The 17,798-nt window shown below is 37.9% G+C and overlaps 1 pseudogene; it reads left to right on the top strand.

Annotated features, from left to right (window-relative positions):
- Positions 1-1,524: 1,524 nt before the first annotated feature.
- On the top strand, positions 1,525-17,282 carry LOC149171491 (alpha terpineol synthase, chloroplastic-like; annotated as a pseudogene).
- Positions 17,283-17,798: the final 516 nt, after the last annotated feature.

Raw genomic sequence — 17,798 nt, 5'->3', positions numbered from 1 at the left:
TCTGTAAAGAGACAATCATTGTCAGAATGCGACATTGGATAATCGTTGCCTCTGCTTGACCATATTTGTCATAATGCAGCATTGAACGAGGGTTAAGTATGGTTGACTTTGATATTGAAGAAATCTTTGTCGCAATGCGAAACACAACCATAGTCGGGCATGGTTGAACGTCACATTGTGACAAATATTGTCTCAATATGAAAGTGAACCATTGTGAGGCATGGCCAAGCATGTGTAGTGAATAGTTTATAATATTTTTCTTTGGGTTTAAATACCCTACAATGCATCTTCGCTGCCCATGCTCAATCATGGTCAAAGATGGGCTACCATTGACAACCATGGTCACCCATATTATGTGAAACCAAAGATGGTCAACCATGGTCAATCTTGGTTAACCCTTTGAATAATAAACCCAAGGGATTGATACTACAAAGGCAACAAAATAATAAACCAGAGGGATTAATACTATAACCCCAAGGGATTATGTACCCAAGGCAATAATATTAAACTCAAGGGATGAACATTATAAACCCAATTTGTAAATACCCAAAGATAAATATTATTAACCTTAAAATAAACATGGTTAACCATGCATGCAGGTGGTTGATTTACATATTGAGACAATCGTTGTCAATGCAACATACATCGATTGTTGATAATGTTTGTTTGAGCATTATTGATTATCATATCGACACATTTTTTTCACAAGATGACGTTGGGCCATCGTTGAGCAAAGTTGATTTACCATATCTTTGCCACCATGCAACGTTAGAGCATGATTGACCATGATTGATTTCACACAGCAGGGGTGGCCAAGTTGACCTTCATTGACAATGATGGACCGCGACTAAGCGTGATTGATATTTTAAAGGAAAACAAATAATTAACCATGTTCCAATAATATTAAAAACCATATGGAACAACATTAAACCAAATGCAACATTATAACCCCAAGATATACAAACATAATTGGCTATAATTGACGATCATCGATTTTTATAATAAAACAATCTTCAATTAAGCTATCCAGAAAATACTTAACGATAAAAAAAAAAATAAAAAAAAAAAATCATATACGTATATTGGATTCCCATGGTCGGAAAAATAAGCTCTCCATTAGAATACTTCAAAAAAAAAACAAATAAAAAACACAGACGTACATTGGATTCGCATGGTCGGAAATACTTCCCCACCATAAATGATGGAATGAAAACAGTTCTTTCAAATCCGAAAGGATGTAAATCGGTGATACAGGGACCCTTTGAGTGCGCTAAAGATGGAACAGAACTTTTCCTGATACAGAGCAGCATTTGGTGGGGTATTGCAGAGAGTAATTGTTTAACGTCTTTTCTTTTGGTCAGAATTTTAGATATTCTGGAAACTGCAATTAAATAAATTTAGGGAATTAGATAAATACATGATTAGTAAGGTGGAGTTGTACCCTATAAATTTTAGTATGTTCATTCGAATTGCTCCATATACCAAATTTAACCTATCATTTGAACTTCCAGTTCGTTCATTCCAATGGCTCTACTTTCTGTCGCGCCCTTGGCTTCCAAATCGCGCCTTCACAAATCGTTGATCAGTTTTACTCATCACATTAACTCTCCCCCTACAACAATCCCAACTCTTGGTGTACGCACGCGACGGAAACCTGTGACACCCTCCATTACCATGTGTTCGACAGCCCCTGTATCGGATGATGGTGTAAAGAGACGCATAGCGTATCATCATTCCAACCTCTGGGACGATGAGTTCATACAGTCTCTGTCGACGGCTTATGAGGATAATGATGGGCTAATTAAATGATAGGCGAATGATAGGGTATTTTTATTTGAATGATAGAGTTTTACAGGAAGGGCTAACGAGCTTGTCATAGGACATTAAATGTCTGCTGTAAGTTCGTTAGTCATATCTAACAAACACTCCGTCTCCATCTCGTGTTATATGGCGAACAAATTTGCAGCTGAGCAGCCCTATGGCAGGCTCATTAGCTCTTACCGAGTTTTATGGATGTGGTTTAATAATTAGGTGAGGAAATTGGGTCGAAGTAGATTTTATAGTTTAATATGAAAATTTACTTAAGCACAATTTTTTAATTTTGAAAATGTTTGAATAGAAAAATAATGATAAAAATATCTTTATCAGAATTACATATTTTGAAAATATCTCAAACATTTTGATTAATTGCTTGATATTGCTGCTCCATGAATACTTTTTACCTTATATACTTACTGTGTTGAATGTATATGGGCCAGGCGCCTTCATACCGTGAACGTGCAGAGAGACTTATTAAGGAAGTGAAAGAGATGTTTACTGAAATTGAAGATGGGGTATCAATCACTCCCCTCAATGATCTGCTTTCACGCCTTTCCATGGTCGACAGCATCGAACGTTTGGGAATCGACAGGCATTTCAAAATGGAGATAAAATCAGCGCTGGATTATGTTCACAGGTCAGTTATCGCAGCCTTATCATCATTATATATTTCTGCTTTATATATAATGGCATACACATGGGATTATTAATAGGAGAAATTATTAAATTAATTTCACGTACAGTTACTGGAGCGAGAAAGGCATAGGATGTGGCAGAGAAAGTGGTGTTACCGATCTCAACTCAACTGCACTGGGGTTTCGAACTCTTCGACTACACGGGTACCCGGTGTCTTCAAGTAGGAAGATCCACATTTTATTAAGAAATCACTCGTTTAATTTATTTTATGATTGCAGCAGATTTGATAATACATTATGCATTAATATCAGGTGTATTGGAACAATTTAAAGACGAGAAGGGGCAGTTTGCCAATTCTTCCATGCAAACAGAAGGAGAGATGAGAAGTATTCTCAATTTATTTCGGGCCTTTCCCAATGAGAAAGTTATGGAAGACACCGAAGCCTTCTGTAGAAGATATTTGAAAGAATCTCTGCAAAAGATTCCGATATCAAGTCTTTCACGAGAGGTGAGGCACGGAGTTTGACAAGGAGCCCTTCAAACAGATAAACAAAATTTCACAGCAAATTTCTGGTTGATCCAAATTTTGAAATTTTTTTATAAGGAGTTTCCAAAAATAGTGAAATGATAGTTTCTGCTAGTCGTTATATCAGTGTCTTGAAGGTTTCTATAATAATTTGAATTTTGTTTGTAGCTGCAGATAGAATACGTTATGGAATATGGTTGGCACACAAATCTCCCACGATTGGAAGCAAGGAATTACATCGACGTCTTTTCACAGGCCAATCATAAGTATAATGAGTAGGCCATTTATTTTAGCGACCATTTATTTCCATATGTTAAATTCTACGAAGAAAATTTATTATTTTATAAATAATAAATTTATTCTTTTGTAAATAAAAGAATGTTTTTTAATTTTAAAAATCAAAATAATTTTTTAATAAATATAATAAAATATTATGAATTAAAATGTATATTTGAATAAATAATAAAATATTATAAAATTGTTATTATTTTATTAATAATATTATATTATTAAGAAAAAAGTAGCTAGTTGTGATTATTTAAGGTTTTATTTCTGTGATAAAAGGAAAGAAGCATTTTGAAGTTAGTGATTCTGAAATTGGTAATGGGGTAAATGTTATGGAAATAAGAACAAATGTGAGTAAGGGCGACAATCCAAGAGAGTGTGTTTTCATCTTGACTTTCTTAGTATGCAAAAGAGACATATTCTTTAGTCCCAAGAAATCTTAGAAATAGACCAAAGTCTAGTTTCACTCCTGAACTCATGAAAATTAGTTATGATCCTTGCAATATTCATTAGCTTCTTGGAACTAGTTAATACAGAAAAGTAATTCTGATTAGCAAACATAGAATTGATTAACTCTTTATAATACCTTAACTTTCTTTTCCCCTCTGACTCTTTATTACTCTACAACTTATTTTTAAATTTAAAAATAATGTCTCTATTATTCTTATTTCCTAAAAATATCTGATCTTTGTCATGTTTTACTTAATAAATTTTCCCGTTGAGGGCACTTCAATAATTTATCTGGTTGCAGCCGGGCAACTGATTTTGGTTATCTCATATGCCTATAATTAATTTTTTGAACAATTCGATAGTGTGATTTCGTTAGATAAGTGGGATATTATTATTTGGCCTTCTATTTTCCAAACAATCAAATCTGTTTTGGATATTTCAGTTTCCCGATAGTATTTCAGTTATCATCAGTTGGATTTTATTTTTTCACGACGGCATTTATTGACGCGGAGAAACTTTTAGAACTTGCAAAATTGGAGTTTAATATATTTCACTTAATACAACTGAGGGAGTTAAAATATATCTCCAGGTGAAGAGCTTTCTATTGGATTATATTTTCTTCTCATGCAAATTTGGGATGTGAAGAGTCTAATGATTTCCTATATTCTATGAATTTGTGGATAGATGGTGGGAGGATTCGGGTTTCTCTCAATTGACTTTTGCTCGGCATCGTCACGTGGAATTCTACACTTTGGCATCTTGCTTTGTGATTGATCCTAAACATTCTGCATACTGACTCATCTTTGCCAAAATGTGTCATCTTGTCACGGTTCTCGACGATATCTACGACACTTTTGGAACGATGGACGAACTCCAAATTTTCACAGGGGCAGTTAAGAGGTGCTACCTGTTTCTTGTTTCTTGTAATGCCTCTGCATCAAAGAATATTTTCTTGTTTCTGTAATGCCTCTGCATCAAAGAACCGACTTGACCGAAATTTGTGGTTATAATTGCATGTGCTCAGATGGGATTGTTGGGTATTTTTCAATGGGAAAATACCAAAACCAAACAAACATTAACACCACACAGGAATGCTCTGTTTCCTTTGTTCCAGGATCTTTGCACAGGAACCTCTTAAAAACAAAATGACTCAACAGTCTATTACACAGCCATAAAAATATTTCTATTGCTTAAAATATAAAGCCTGATACAAACTTCATCCTCTTTGCTGAGAGGGATTTACCAAAACTTACATTCACCCATCAAAAACAAAAACTCTGTCTTTTCTCTCCACCTGAGAGTTCACTGTGCTGGGTTTACGGCTGTAAAACCCCTTTTTTACTTTACTGGTGTAAAGCTATTTTTACACATACTCAGTAAAAATTTCATTACATTCACCATTAAAAAAAACTGTGCATTCTTTTCTCCTGCATTTCAATGCAAATCCAATTCATTAATAAATCTATGCACTACTGTGCAATGTTTTCACCTGCTTCATGTGCGCTCCCCTGTTCTCCTTTTTTTTATTTTTTTATGCACTGTTGTGCATCACCATAGTTTTCTTGCAAGTCAACACACCTTTTTTTCTGCTGCAGCAAAAACTATTTTTACGCACTCTCATTTTTTCGCTCCCCAAGCTCTCATACAAAAATGGTCAATGCATAGCAAAATTTATGCACACAAGCTCACTGGTCTTTCGCTGCTGCGTTCTTACATATCTCCATGTGCAACGACACACCAACTACACATTACAAGTTTCATTTGATATCTTCTTTTCATAATGGTCAACGCTTCTTTAAAAAGATATGACACATGTAATGTATACCCATACCTCCGTGTAGTTGAATTTTAATGCTCTTCCAAAACCTACGAACGATAATAAATTCCATTTAATTTCCTTTTACGGCGGTCAGCGGGAATCCTAACACTCCACGCAAACCTTGAATTGACGTTGGTCGTATGCAGGTGTGCAGCTTCATTGATGAACGACGAAGGACGATCAGGCTGATCGGACGGCGGTGGTGAATATCGGAAGCCAGTTTGCTGCAGGACTTTAGCACCCGAGAAGATTACGTTGGCTGATGTCAGGTGAGAAACACGTGGCGCCACCATATTCCATTGGGTTCGTTTGCCGGATTATTCCTTCGCCGGAAAGCTGGTCCGAGAAGTTCCAGGCGTGTATGCTGAACTGTTTCTGGCGATGTTGCCGCTGCGTTGAAATTACGATTTCAACACTCCCCTTTAATTTCAACTGCTGGGCATTCAATCTTACCCAAACACTTCCTCTCGTAGAGGGATTCCTTAGTACTGTTGTTACAAAGATATCTTCCTCACATAGAGGGATTCACCAACTGCTTCTGATGCAGTTCATAAACAAACAAAGTTGTCTTCCTCTTAATAGAGGGATTAACCTGAAACTGTGCTTAAGAGCACCTTCCTCATGACAGAGGGATTCACCATAACGATGTGCTGAAGAGCACCTTCCTCTTGACAGAGGGATTCACCTGTGACTATGCTGAAAAGCATCATCCTCTTGATAGAGGGATTTACCATGACACTGTGCTGAAAAGCACCTTCCTCTTTAACAGAGGGTTTCACCAAATGACTGCTTCAAATGCAGTTCCAAAACAAACAATCATTGCACTGCTGTGTGTGCAAACTCATTACAATGTTTTTTTATGCTGCTGCATATTCTCTGCTGCACTGTTGTGCCATCTTCTTTACTGTGTCTACCCCACACTGCTGTGTCTACACTTGCACTACTTCTGCACTTTTCAAAGACAAAATACTTTGTCTTTTCTGGAACAATTACACTGTCCCAATTTACAAATTTACACTGTTGTGTGTAAACATTTCTTACACTCACTGTTGTTGCATTTATTGCATTTTAATTCAATGAACAACAAATTCATTACATTTACCTTTACTACTGTAAGGAAAATTTCTTTTGCATGTGCTGCTGTTCAAAACTTCTTGCTGCTGCATTTTTCACATTTGCATTTCTGTGTGCTTCTCCTTCTTGCCATCATGTTGCTGTCCATCACTTCTTGCTGTTGCATTTTTCATATTCACTGCTGTCCATACCCATAACCATAGACTGTCATCCCTGGGTTTTTATTTGCTGCTGCGTTGCCTCTGCAATTTGCACTGTCGCTGCCTTTTGTTTCATCATACTGCTGTGCCCATACTCTTGGCACTTCATTCTCCACACAAAAATAACACGGGCTGTTACTTTTTACACCCTTGCTTCACACAATCTTCAGTTTCATTTTTTTTAATTACACAATGCACTGCTGTGCAATTCCTTTCATTTTTCTGCTGCCACACATTATCATTCACCCATGTGCATTAAAAATCTGTTGTCCCTGTTTTTCTTTATGCATTTCTTTGCATGTTGCATTGCATACAAAAAACATTACATTTTTCACTGCTGTGTGAAAAATTTCATTGCATTCTCAGCCACTGGGCATTTACGCTCTGCTGTGTTTTGCCTTCTTCTCATTTTCTTCTCACTGCTTTGCATTTTCATTCCCAATACAAAACATTTCCATCTGTTGTGTATTATACTCACTCTGCTGTGAGTATATTCTCTCACTTTACATAAAAGGAAAACTACATTCCATTGCTATGCATTTCAATGCATGTGCACCACAAAAAAATTTAAACTGTTGTTCATTCTAATCCATGTGCTCCAAAAAAAAATTCCAAACTGCTGTTTTGTATTTTGTCTTCCCACTGCTGTGAGGGTTTCCATGCTTTGCATTTTTCTCTTATCTCGCTGCTGCTCTTTACATTTCAGCGCTGCCATCTTTTCTTCTTTATGCATTTCTGTGCATATTGCATAAACACAAAGCAAAAACATTGCTGATTTCATCACTGCTGCATATTACCTTTTAGAGGGATTAACAAAGATTTCATTTGCAACTGCTGCGCTGCAATACATCCTCCATCAACAAATGACTGTTAATACAGTTCAGCAAACAAAAAAAATTCAAGCTCCCCTTTAGTGTATGCTTGTCTTCTTTTGGCAGACTCTTCTCAAAATAAATTTAGATCCACTGGGGAGTTCAAGGGGTTTTCAGATTGCCTTTCCTTCCTTCTCCATACTTGTGTAACTTTCTTCTTTTGCATGGGTCTAGCTTGCATAGGAGCCCATGTTAAGTTACAGTCTCGTGCCATATGCCCAATGTTATGACACTTGAAACATTCAACATTGTTCATGAATAACATTTCATGATTTCTTCTAAAATTGTTTCTTGGAGGTTGTCGAAGACCACAACTTCTATCTTTATGAAAGGCTCTACAGTCTTTTGCCATATGACCAAAGTTTGAGCAAGCATAACAATAACCATAAAATGAACTTTGGTACCTGGGAGATGGAGGATTTCTTGATGTACTTCTGAAGCCTTGCTGCCTTGAGATCCTTTGATGATCACCATTGCCTCTTGCCTCTTTGACATCAGCTACATTTCTTCTTGGAGCTGGTTTTCTGCTTGGAGCAGGATTTCTTCTATTGCAGCCTTCATTTTTCTCCTTGCCTTTGCTGGAACTAGGGGCTTCACAACTTCTTTCTGGCTTCTTCACATCTCCTTTGCTTAAAGCATCCTCATCCTTGTTTGAGGGTTCAGCTACATACCCAAGTCCTGATTTATCAGATGGAGATCTGTGATAGCTGAGCATGTCATCCAGTGCTTGAGAGCTTTTCATTATTTTGTTCATCCCTTCAACCTTCTTCCTGAGGAGGACAATTTCTTCTTCCAACTGTTCACATACATTGTTTTTATTTTCTAGTTGTCCCTCAGTTTCTTCCTTGCTACGAGTAGCTTCAGCTGCTACTATTTTGAAGGAGATAATATATGTCTTCATTATGGAGATTTCTTCATCTTTTGCTTGACTGCTCTTCATTTTCTTTTCAGCGCCTTGTGCCTGCTTCCTGGCTTCTTGTAGTTCGGACTTAAGGGAGGAGACCTCTACCTTGTACTGTCCAATCTCTTCCACAAGCTTATTCATTTTCTTGTGTCTTTGATCAAGTTGACTTGTCAAGGCATCTGCCTGCTTCTTTGCTTTGTTCTGCTGATTTGTCATGGATATGACTTCTTCATGATGTTTCTTCTTGCATTGGTCAAGCTCCTTCTTAAGCTTGGTAAGCTCTTCATCCCTTTCTTTTACTTGAAGCTTGATGAGGTCAAGCTTTTCATTCTCAGCTTCTATGATGGGTTCTTCTTGACTCATTGTCATGGTCAGTGCTCCCTTTGCATGAAGGTCATGCAGTCTATCCCAAATATCCTTTGCTGATGAATATTTCCCTAGATTCTTCTTTATAGAATCAGGCAGTCCATCCAAGATAGTCTTTGCTGCTTGTGCATCGTACTCCATGGATTCTTTATCCATCTTACTGTCATCAATCACTGACTCCCAGACTTCAATCCCTTCAGACATTAGGAAAGCCCTCATCATTATTTCCCATACATCAAAGTTTCCATCAAACTTTGGGGTTTCAAATAAAATGTATTCAAATGGATTGCCTTCTAGTTTAGTAGAGGAGGGAGACACATTTTTAGCAGGCTTGGAGGCTTTCTTCTTTGACCTTGCCATTCTTATCTAGGCTTTAAATACTTGACTGTGTTTTCTTTTAAATCACTGACTGTTCCTTTAACAGTAACAGAAAGGAAAGCTTTGAAAAATACCTTAACTCTTTTGGCTGAGTCTTCACACTGTTGGAGAAGTTTGACTGCTGCAACCACACCTTCCTTCAGCTTCTTTGAGTCTTCAAAGAGCCTGGACTAGCTCTGATACCACTGTTGGGTATTTTTCAATGGGAAAATACCAAAACCAAACAAACATTAACACCACAGAGGAATGCTCTGTTTCCTTTGTTCCAGGATCTTTGCACAGGAACCTCTTAAAAACAAAATGACTCAACAGTCTATTACACAGCCATAAAAATATTTCTATTGCTTAAAATATAAAGCCTGATACAAACTTCATCCTCTTTGCTGAGAGGGATTTACCAAAACTTACATTCACCCATCAAAAACAAAAACTCTGTCTTTTCTCTCCACCTGAGAGTTCACTGTGTTGGGTTTACTGCTGTAAAACCCCTTTTTTACTTTACTGGTGTAAAGCTATTTTTACACATACTCAGTAAAAATTTCATTACATTCACCATTAAAAAAAATTGTGCATTCTTTTGTCCTGCATTTCAATGCAAATCCAATTCATTAATAAATCTATGCACTACTGTGCAATGTCTTCACCTGCTTCATGTGCGCTCCCCTGTTCTCATTTTTTTTATTTTTATGCACTGCTGTGCATCACCATAGTTTTCTTGCAAGTCAACACACCTTTTTTCTGCTGCAGCAAAAACTATTTTTACGCACTCTCATTTTTTTTCGCTCCCCAAGCTCTCATACAAAAATGGTCAATGCATAGCAAAATTTATGCACACAAGCTCACCGGTCTTTCGCTGCTGCGTTCTTACATATCTCCATGTGCAACGACACACCAACTACACATTACAAGTTTCATTTGATATCTTCTTTTCATAATGGTCAACGCTTCTTTAAAAAGATATGACACATGTAATGTATACCCATACCTCCGTGTAGTTGAATTTTAATGCTCTTCCAAAACTTACGAACGATAATAAATTCCATTTAATTTCCTTTTACGGCGGTCAGCGGGAATCCTAACACTCCACGCAAACCTTGAATTGACGTTGGTCGTATGCAGGTGTGCAGCTTCATTGATGAACGACGGAGGACGATCAGGCTGATCGGACGGCGGTGGTGAATATCGGAAGCCAGTTTGCTGCAGGACTTTAGCACCCGAGAAGATTACGTTGGCTGATGTCAGGTGAGAAACACGTGGCGCCACCATATTCCATCAGGTTCGTTTGCCAGATTATTCCTTCACCGGAAAGCTGGTCCGAGAAGTTCCAGGCGTGTATGCTGAACTGTTTCTGGCGATGTTGCCGCTGTGTTGAAATTACGATTTCAACAGGGATCCATCCGCTACAGAGTGGCTTCCACAATATATGAAAGGAGTGTACATGGTGCTTTACAAAACCGTACTTGAAATGGTGCAACAGGGAGAGAAATCCCAAGGCCATGACACAATCAACTATGCTCGATAGGCTGTATGAACAATAATGATTCATAGTTATATTTGTGAAAACAAATATTTTTCTTTGGCAAGATTGCTTTTGTTGGAATGGTAATTTCAACTTGCAGATTTTTTCCTCTGCGATGCGATCGCAGATCGCATATCGCACTTCCTTTCTTGCCAAACTTCAACGTGTCCTTTGATTGTCTGCGATGCGATTTCGAAATGCGATCTGATCGCAGATCGCAGATCGCATGATTTAACGGTTAGAGAGGCGGTGGAACATTCTCTTTTTTTCGTGCGATGCGATGGTGTGATAAGCCATGCATTAAATTCCAGCAAGATATTTTGAGCTGCGTAATTAATGATATTTACTAGGGTTGGTAAATATAGGTGAAATCTTAAATTTTACTATTTTTTTATTTCACGAAAGTAAGGGAAAAGCAACACGTATTGTTAAAGATATTTTGTGTTGTTCATTGTATATATAAAAAAAATATGCAAGAGCAGAGAGTGGAGAATATTAGCAAGAAGAACTCTTTCTTCTCTGCAACGCACAGCAGTGCTGAAGATATATTTTCTGGAACTGAAGTTCCTGTTGTAAATCCCTCTGAGTCGAGGAAGACAATTCTGTAACAGTTTTTATTATTGTTTTATATAATAAAGATCCTGGATAAAACTAGAGCGTTTTTCTCTGTGTGCAAATTTCTTTTTGTGTTTGAAATAAACAGAAATTCCCAACATGGTATCAGAACTAGTCTAGGCACTCAGTGAATAAAAAAACAAAGGTGGTTTTTTCACTGTAGGAGCTGTAAGAAGCTTACTGAGCAGATTTTCTCCGGCAGAGAAAGTTTTTGCTTGTTTTTCTTTTGGGTCAGTATCTCTTCTTTATTTTTCACAAGTTAAGATGGCAGATGCTGGAACTGGTTTGACAAATCCCCAACTGCCACAGTTTAATGAGAAAAATTATAGTTATTGTTCCATAACCATGAAAGCATTGTTTGCTTCTCAAGGAATATGGGAGCTGGTTGAAACTGGCTATGCTGAACCTGCAAATGCAACAGCGTTGGCTGCTTTGACAGCAGCAGAAAGAGACCAGTTGAAGAGCGACAAGAAGAAGGATGCCAAAGCCCTCTTTTTCCTCTTCCAATCAGTACATGAAAGTGTTTTTCCGCGGATTGCAGCAGCAACAAAATCCAAGGAGGCATGGGATATTCTCAAAACTGCCTATTAAGGCATGGAGAAGGTGAAGACTGCAAAGTTGCAGATGTTGAGGAGAGACTTTGAAAATCTCAGCATGAAGGAATCTGAAACAATAGATTCATTCTTCACTCAGGTTATTGGCTTGATAACCCATATAAGGTCTCATGGTGAGATTCTTGAAGAAAGAAGGATTGTAGAGAAAATCTTGAGATGTTTACCCTCAAGGTTTGAATCTATTGTGGTAGCAATAGAAGAAACAAAAGATCTTTCACAGTTCACGGTAGATGAGCTAAGTGCTTTTCTGTTGTCTCATGAACATAGACTGAGTAGAGGAACAAATTCCTCTTTTGAGCAAGCATTCAAAACTCAGATGTCTTTTGGCCAAGGAAGAGGTCGAGGCAGAGCAAATAACAGAGGTCGTGGAAGAAGCCAAAACAGAGGTAGAAATTATCCTGCAAGCACAAGCGGAAGGAGCTGCAATCAGAACCAAGATGAAGGTTCAAGCAAACAGCAAGCTCATGGACAAAGGTATGACAAATCCCAAGTCCAATGTCATTATTGTAAGAAATATGGGCACTATGCCAATGAATGTAGGAAAAAGCAAAGTGACATGAATAATAGGAAAAATGCTAATTTTGCAAATGAAGAAGATAAGAACCCAAAGAATGTGTTGTTAACATGTAACATAGCACAAGACAAACAAGAAGATCTTTGGTTCTTAGACTCAGGTTGTAGTAATCACATGACTGGAAATATTGCAATGTTTGCCAATCTGGATGAAAATGTGAAATCTGAGGTAACAACAGGGACTGATGATACGATATCTGTCAAGGGTAAGGGTAAAGTCAGTATCCAAGCAAAAAATGGAGAACAGATGATTGTGCCAGAGGTATACTATGTACCTGGTCTGAAATGTAATCTTTTGAGCATTGGAAAGCTCATTAACAAAGGTTACAATGTGTTCTTCAAAGATGATTTGTGTACAATCAGAGACATACCTCCAAGTAAGAAGATCATTGCACAGGTGCAGATGACCAGCAATAGAATGTTTCCTCTCAAACTCAGGGTAGATTTGAAGGAAGGCAGAACTATTGCGGCTGTAACACAAGAAGTCTTTCAGGAACAACTGAAAGATGTGAATTGGTTGTGGCATTTGAGATTTGGACATCTCAATTTCGGAGGCCTGAATCTGTTGCACAGAAAGGGAATGGTAAAGGGATTACCATTGATCGAGAAACCAGACAGCCTTTGTGAAGGCTGCATCTTGGGCAAGCAACACAAAGAAAGCTTTCCAGCAGGAAAGAGTATAAGGGAAAAAGCACCATTGGAAATTGTTCACTCTGATGTGTGTGGACCGATGCAAACACCATCATTTGCCGGAAATAAATATGTTTTAACTTCCATTGATGATTACACCAGAAAGACATGGGTGTATATGCTAAAACAGAAGAGTGAAGTGTTTGAGAAATTCTGCCACTTCAAAACTCTTGTTGAAAAACAGTGTGGGCATTACATCAAAGTGCTTAGAACAGATAGAGGAGGAGAGTACATCTCCCAAGACTTTCTGCGTTTTTGCAGAGAGAATGGCATGCGAAAGGAGTTCACCGCAAGGTATACACCTCAGCAAAACGGAGTTGCTGAAAGAAAGAATAGGACCATTCTTGACATGGTCAGAAGTATGTTGAAGGCAAAACACTTGCCGCATGAGTATTGGGCAGAAGCTGTTACTTGCGCAGTTTACATCTTGAATAGATGCCCAACTAAAGCTGTCATGAACAGAATACCAGAAGAAGCATGGAGTGGTCAAAAGCAAACTGTCACTCACATGAGAGTATTCGGTTGTGTGGCCTATGCACATGTACCAGATCAGCTAAGGAAAAAGCTTGATAGTAAAGGGGAGAAGTGTGTCTTTGTTGGCTATTGTGATGAGTCAAAAGCATACAAACTCTATAATCCATCCACCAAGAAATTGATAGTAAGCAGAGATGTGCAGTTCATTGAGGATGAAGCTTGGGATGGAAGCTTAGAGAAGACAGTGAATGTGAAGACAATTGTGTCTCACGAAGAAGAAGAGGAAGGGACAGCAGCAAATAATCCTTCTTTGGTGGCTCCTCCTCCACCACAACAAGTACAACAAACCACACCACAATCTGGAATTCGAACAGCCTCAAGAAGTCAAGGAAGTGCTTCTCCAAGCACACCACAGGGATCAGAAATACCCTCAAGTTCGGATGGAACTCCAAGTACACCAAGAAGACCAAGATTCAGAAATCTGAATGAGATTTATGAACAAGGAGAGGTAAGTAACAATACCGGTCTGAATTCATTATTCGCTTTATATTGTCATGTTGATGACCCAGTCCATTTTGAAGATGCTGTAAATGAAGATAAATGGATTGAAGCAATGAATGAAGAAATTGGTGCAATTAAGAAGAGTAAAACATGGGAGTTAGTGGACCTCCCTGTAGGCAAAGATGCCATTGGAGTTAAGTGGGTCTACAAGACCAAAAGCAATGCTGAAGGCAAGATTGACATGCACAAAACAAGACTTGTTGTGAAAGGCTACAAGCAGCAACAAGGCAAAGACTATGATGAAACCTTTGCACCAGTAGCAAGGATGGAAACAGTCAGAACAGTGTTGTCTATTGCGGCACAACACAGGTGGAAGATTTATCAGATGGATGTTAAATCTGCATTCCTGAATGGAGTGTTGAAAGAAGAGGTTTATGTTGATCAACCTCCGGGCTATGAAGTTGAAGGCCAAGAGCATAAAGTTTGTAAACTGAAGAAGGCTCTTTATGGGCTGAAGCAAGCTCCAAGAGAATGGTACAGCAGAATAGATGCTTATCTGATTGAGAACGGGTTTGACAAGTGTGATGGTGAACCCACACTCTACATAAAGGAGAATGACGGTAAGATTCTTATCGTTGTTCTATATGTAGATGATTTGATTTTTACAAGCAATGATGCTTCTCTCATTGCTGATTTTAAAGCAGTCATGAAAAGTGAATTTGAAATGACTGACTTGGGCTTCTTAAGATATTTTCTTGGAATTGAAGTAAACCAAAGTGAAAATGGCGTTTTCATTTCTCAAGATAAATATGTAGAAGTAGTGTTAAAGAGATTTAATATGCAGAACAGCAAAGCAGCTGTGACTCCAACTGTAATGGGGTTGAAGTTGACCAAAGAAGACAACAGCAAATATTTTGATCCAAAATTGTACAAGAGCATAGTTGGCAGCCTTATGTACTTGACTGCAACTAGGCCGGACATTATGCACGCTGTGAGTTTAATCTCCAGATTTATGGAAAGACCGAAAGAGACTCATTGGCAGGCAGCCAAGAGGATTCTAAGGTATGTGAATGGAACGAAGGGGTTTGGTATTTTATACTCCTCTTCTGAAAGTTTCATGTTGACAGGTTACACTGACAGTGATTGGGCTGGAAGTGTTGATGATAGGAAAAGCACATCAGGATATGTGTTTCATATGGGATCGAGAGCCATCTCATGGGCTTCCAAGAAGCAACCAGTTGTGGCTTTGTCAACAGCAGAGGCAGAATATGTGGCAGCAACAGCAGCAGCATGCCAAGCAGTGTGGCTGAGAAGAGTTCTCAGAGACTTGTGTCACGAACAGAAAAAGGGCACAACCATTTACTGTGACAATAGCTCAGCAATAGCATTGTCTAAAAATTTTGTTTTTCATAAAAGGACAAAGCACATAGACACCAAATTTCACTTCATACGTGAATTGGTTAACAATGGTGAGATTGTTTTGTAGCACTGCAGAACAGAGGAACAACTAGCTGACATCCTGACAAAACCACTGACAAAGAAAAGTTTTGATCATTTCACGAAATGCCTGGGTATGCAGAAAAAACCCAGCAGTTAAAATTAAAGGGGAGTGTTGGAATGGTAATTTCAACTTGCAGATTTTTTCCTCTGTGATGCGATCGCAGATCGCATATCGCACTTCCTTTCTTGCCAGGCTTCAACGTGTCCTTTGATTGTCTGCGATGCGATTTCGCGATGCGATCTGATCGCAGATTGCAGATCGCATGATTTAAAGGTTAGAGAGGCGGTGGAACATTCTCTTTTTTTCGTGCGATGCGATGGTGTGATAAGCCATGCATTAAATTCCAGCAAGATATTTTGAGCTGCGTAATTAATGATATTTACTAGGGTTGGTAAATATAGGTGAAATCTTAAATTTTACTATTTTTTTATTTCACAGAAGTAAGGGAAAAGCAACACGTATTGTTAAAGATATTTTGTGTTGTTCATTGTATATATAAAAAAATATGCAAGAGCAGAGAGTGGAGAATATTAGCAAGAAGAACTCTTTCTTCTCTGCAACGCACAACAGTGCTGAAGATATATTTTCTGGAACTGAAGTTCCTGTTGTAAATCCCTCTGAGTCGAGGAAGACAATTCTGTAACAGTTTTTATTATTGTTTTATATAATAAAGATCCTGGATAAAACCAGAGCGTTGTTCTCTGTGTGCAAATTTCTTTTTGTGTTTGAAATAAACAGAAATTCCCAACAGCTTTGCCCATAGATTTCACTCGACTAGTTGGTGATGACTTAATTTTATTTGCTTGTGTATCTGCAGTTGGAGGCCTTTATTGATTCATTTATGAAAGAAGCAGACTGGATCTCCACTGGTTATCTGCCAACATTCGAGGAGTACTGCAAGAACGGAAAAGTTAGTTTTGGTTATACTATAATCCAATTGCAACTCACTCTCACATTGGACATTCCCCTTCCTCACCACAACCTGTAGGAAATTGACTTCCCATCGATTGAAAAGTGACACTCGTGGTTACAAGGTACGACCTATATCGATGTCAATGCCAATGGAATAATTTTTGCATTGCATTTTGTGCTTGATTTTTTTACTAGTTTTGGCTTAATTTACTAGTGCTTGATTTTTTTACTCTGAAATTGGCATGGAGAATGCAGGCGGAGAATGCCCGTGGAGAAGCAGCTTCGTGTATATCATGCTATATGAAAGAGAATCCTGGATTAACAGAGGAAGATGCTGTCAATCACATTAATGCAATGGTCAATGACTTAATTAAAGAATTGAATTGGGAGTTTCTTAAACCAGAGAGCAATGTTCCCATCTCTTCCAAGAAATATGCATTTGACATCACCAGAGCTCTCCTTCATGGCTACAAATACTGGGATGGGTATAGCATCGCCACCAATGAAATGAAGAATTTGGTCATGATAACCGTGCTGAAGCCCATTGCTTTGTAACCACACTTCATATCTAAATTCATGGCCGTACGTTGTTTCTTGCCCGACTCTATTCTCGATACAAACCTGAAGGTTGCTTCTGGGTTGACAGGTTGATAAGTTGTACCTTTCAAACTTTTATCTTTGCAAATTTAATTTCTTCATTCTCTCCATAAAAAATTCCTCATTTATATTTGAGTCTATCGAAATTCTTTCAGACTATCGACATTTTTTGAATAGCATCACAAAGACCCTAGAGTTTGAAAAAGTGTTAAAATACCGTTACACACGCATTTTAAAAGAAATGAATAGGGTTCTCTCATTGTGCCGAGATGCTAGGGGCATTTTACAATTCAATAGAAGGGGTATGTAAGTATGTAAATTTTAAATAAAAATTAAAAAAATAACCACAATATAATTATTTGATGTGTTTAATAATTTTTTTATTATAAGTTTGATTTAAATAGATTATAAATTTATTTTCCATAAAAAAAATTACCATATTAAAAGTCCAAATTAACTAAAATTTTAAACATC

This window comes from Pinus tabuliformis, chromosome 4_2, assembly GCF_031772625.1.
Source record: "Pinus tabuliformis cultivar Carrire ecotype Pingquan chromosome 4_2, CPIR1, whole genome shotgun sequence".
Taxonomy (NCBI): Eukaryota; Viridiplantae; Streptophyta; class Pinopsida; order Pinales; family Pinaceae; genus Pinus; species Pinus tabuliformis.
This window is presented reverse-complemented; position numbering and strand designations above follow the sequence as displayed.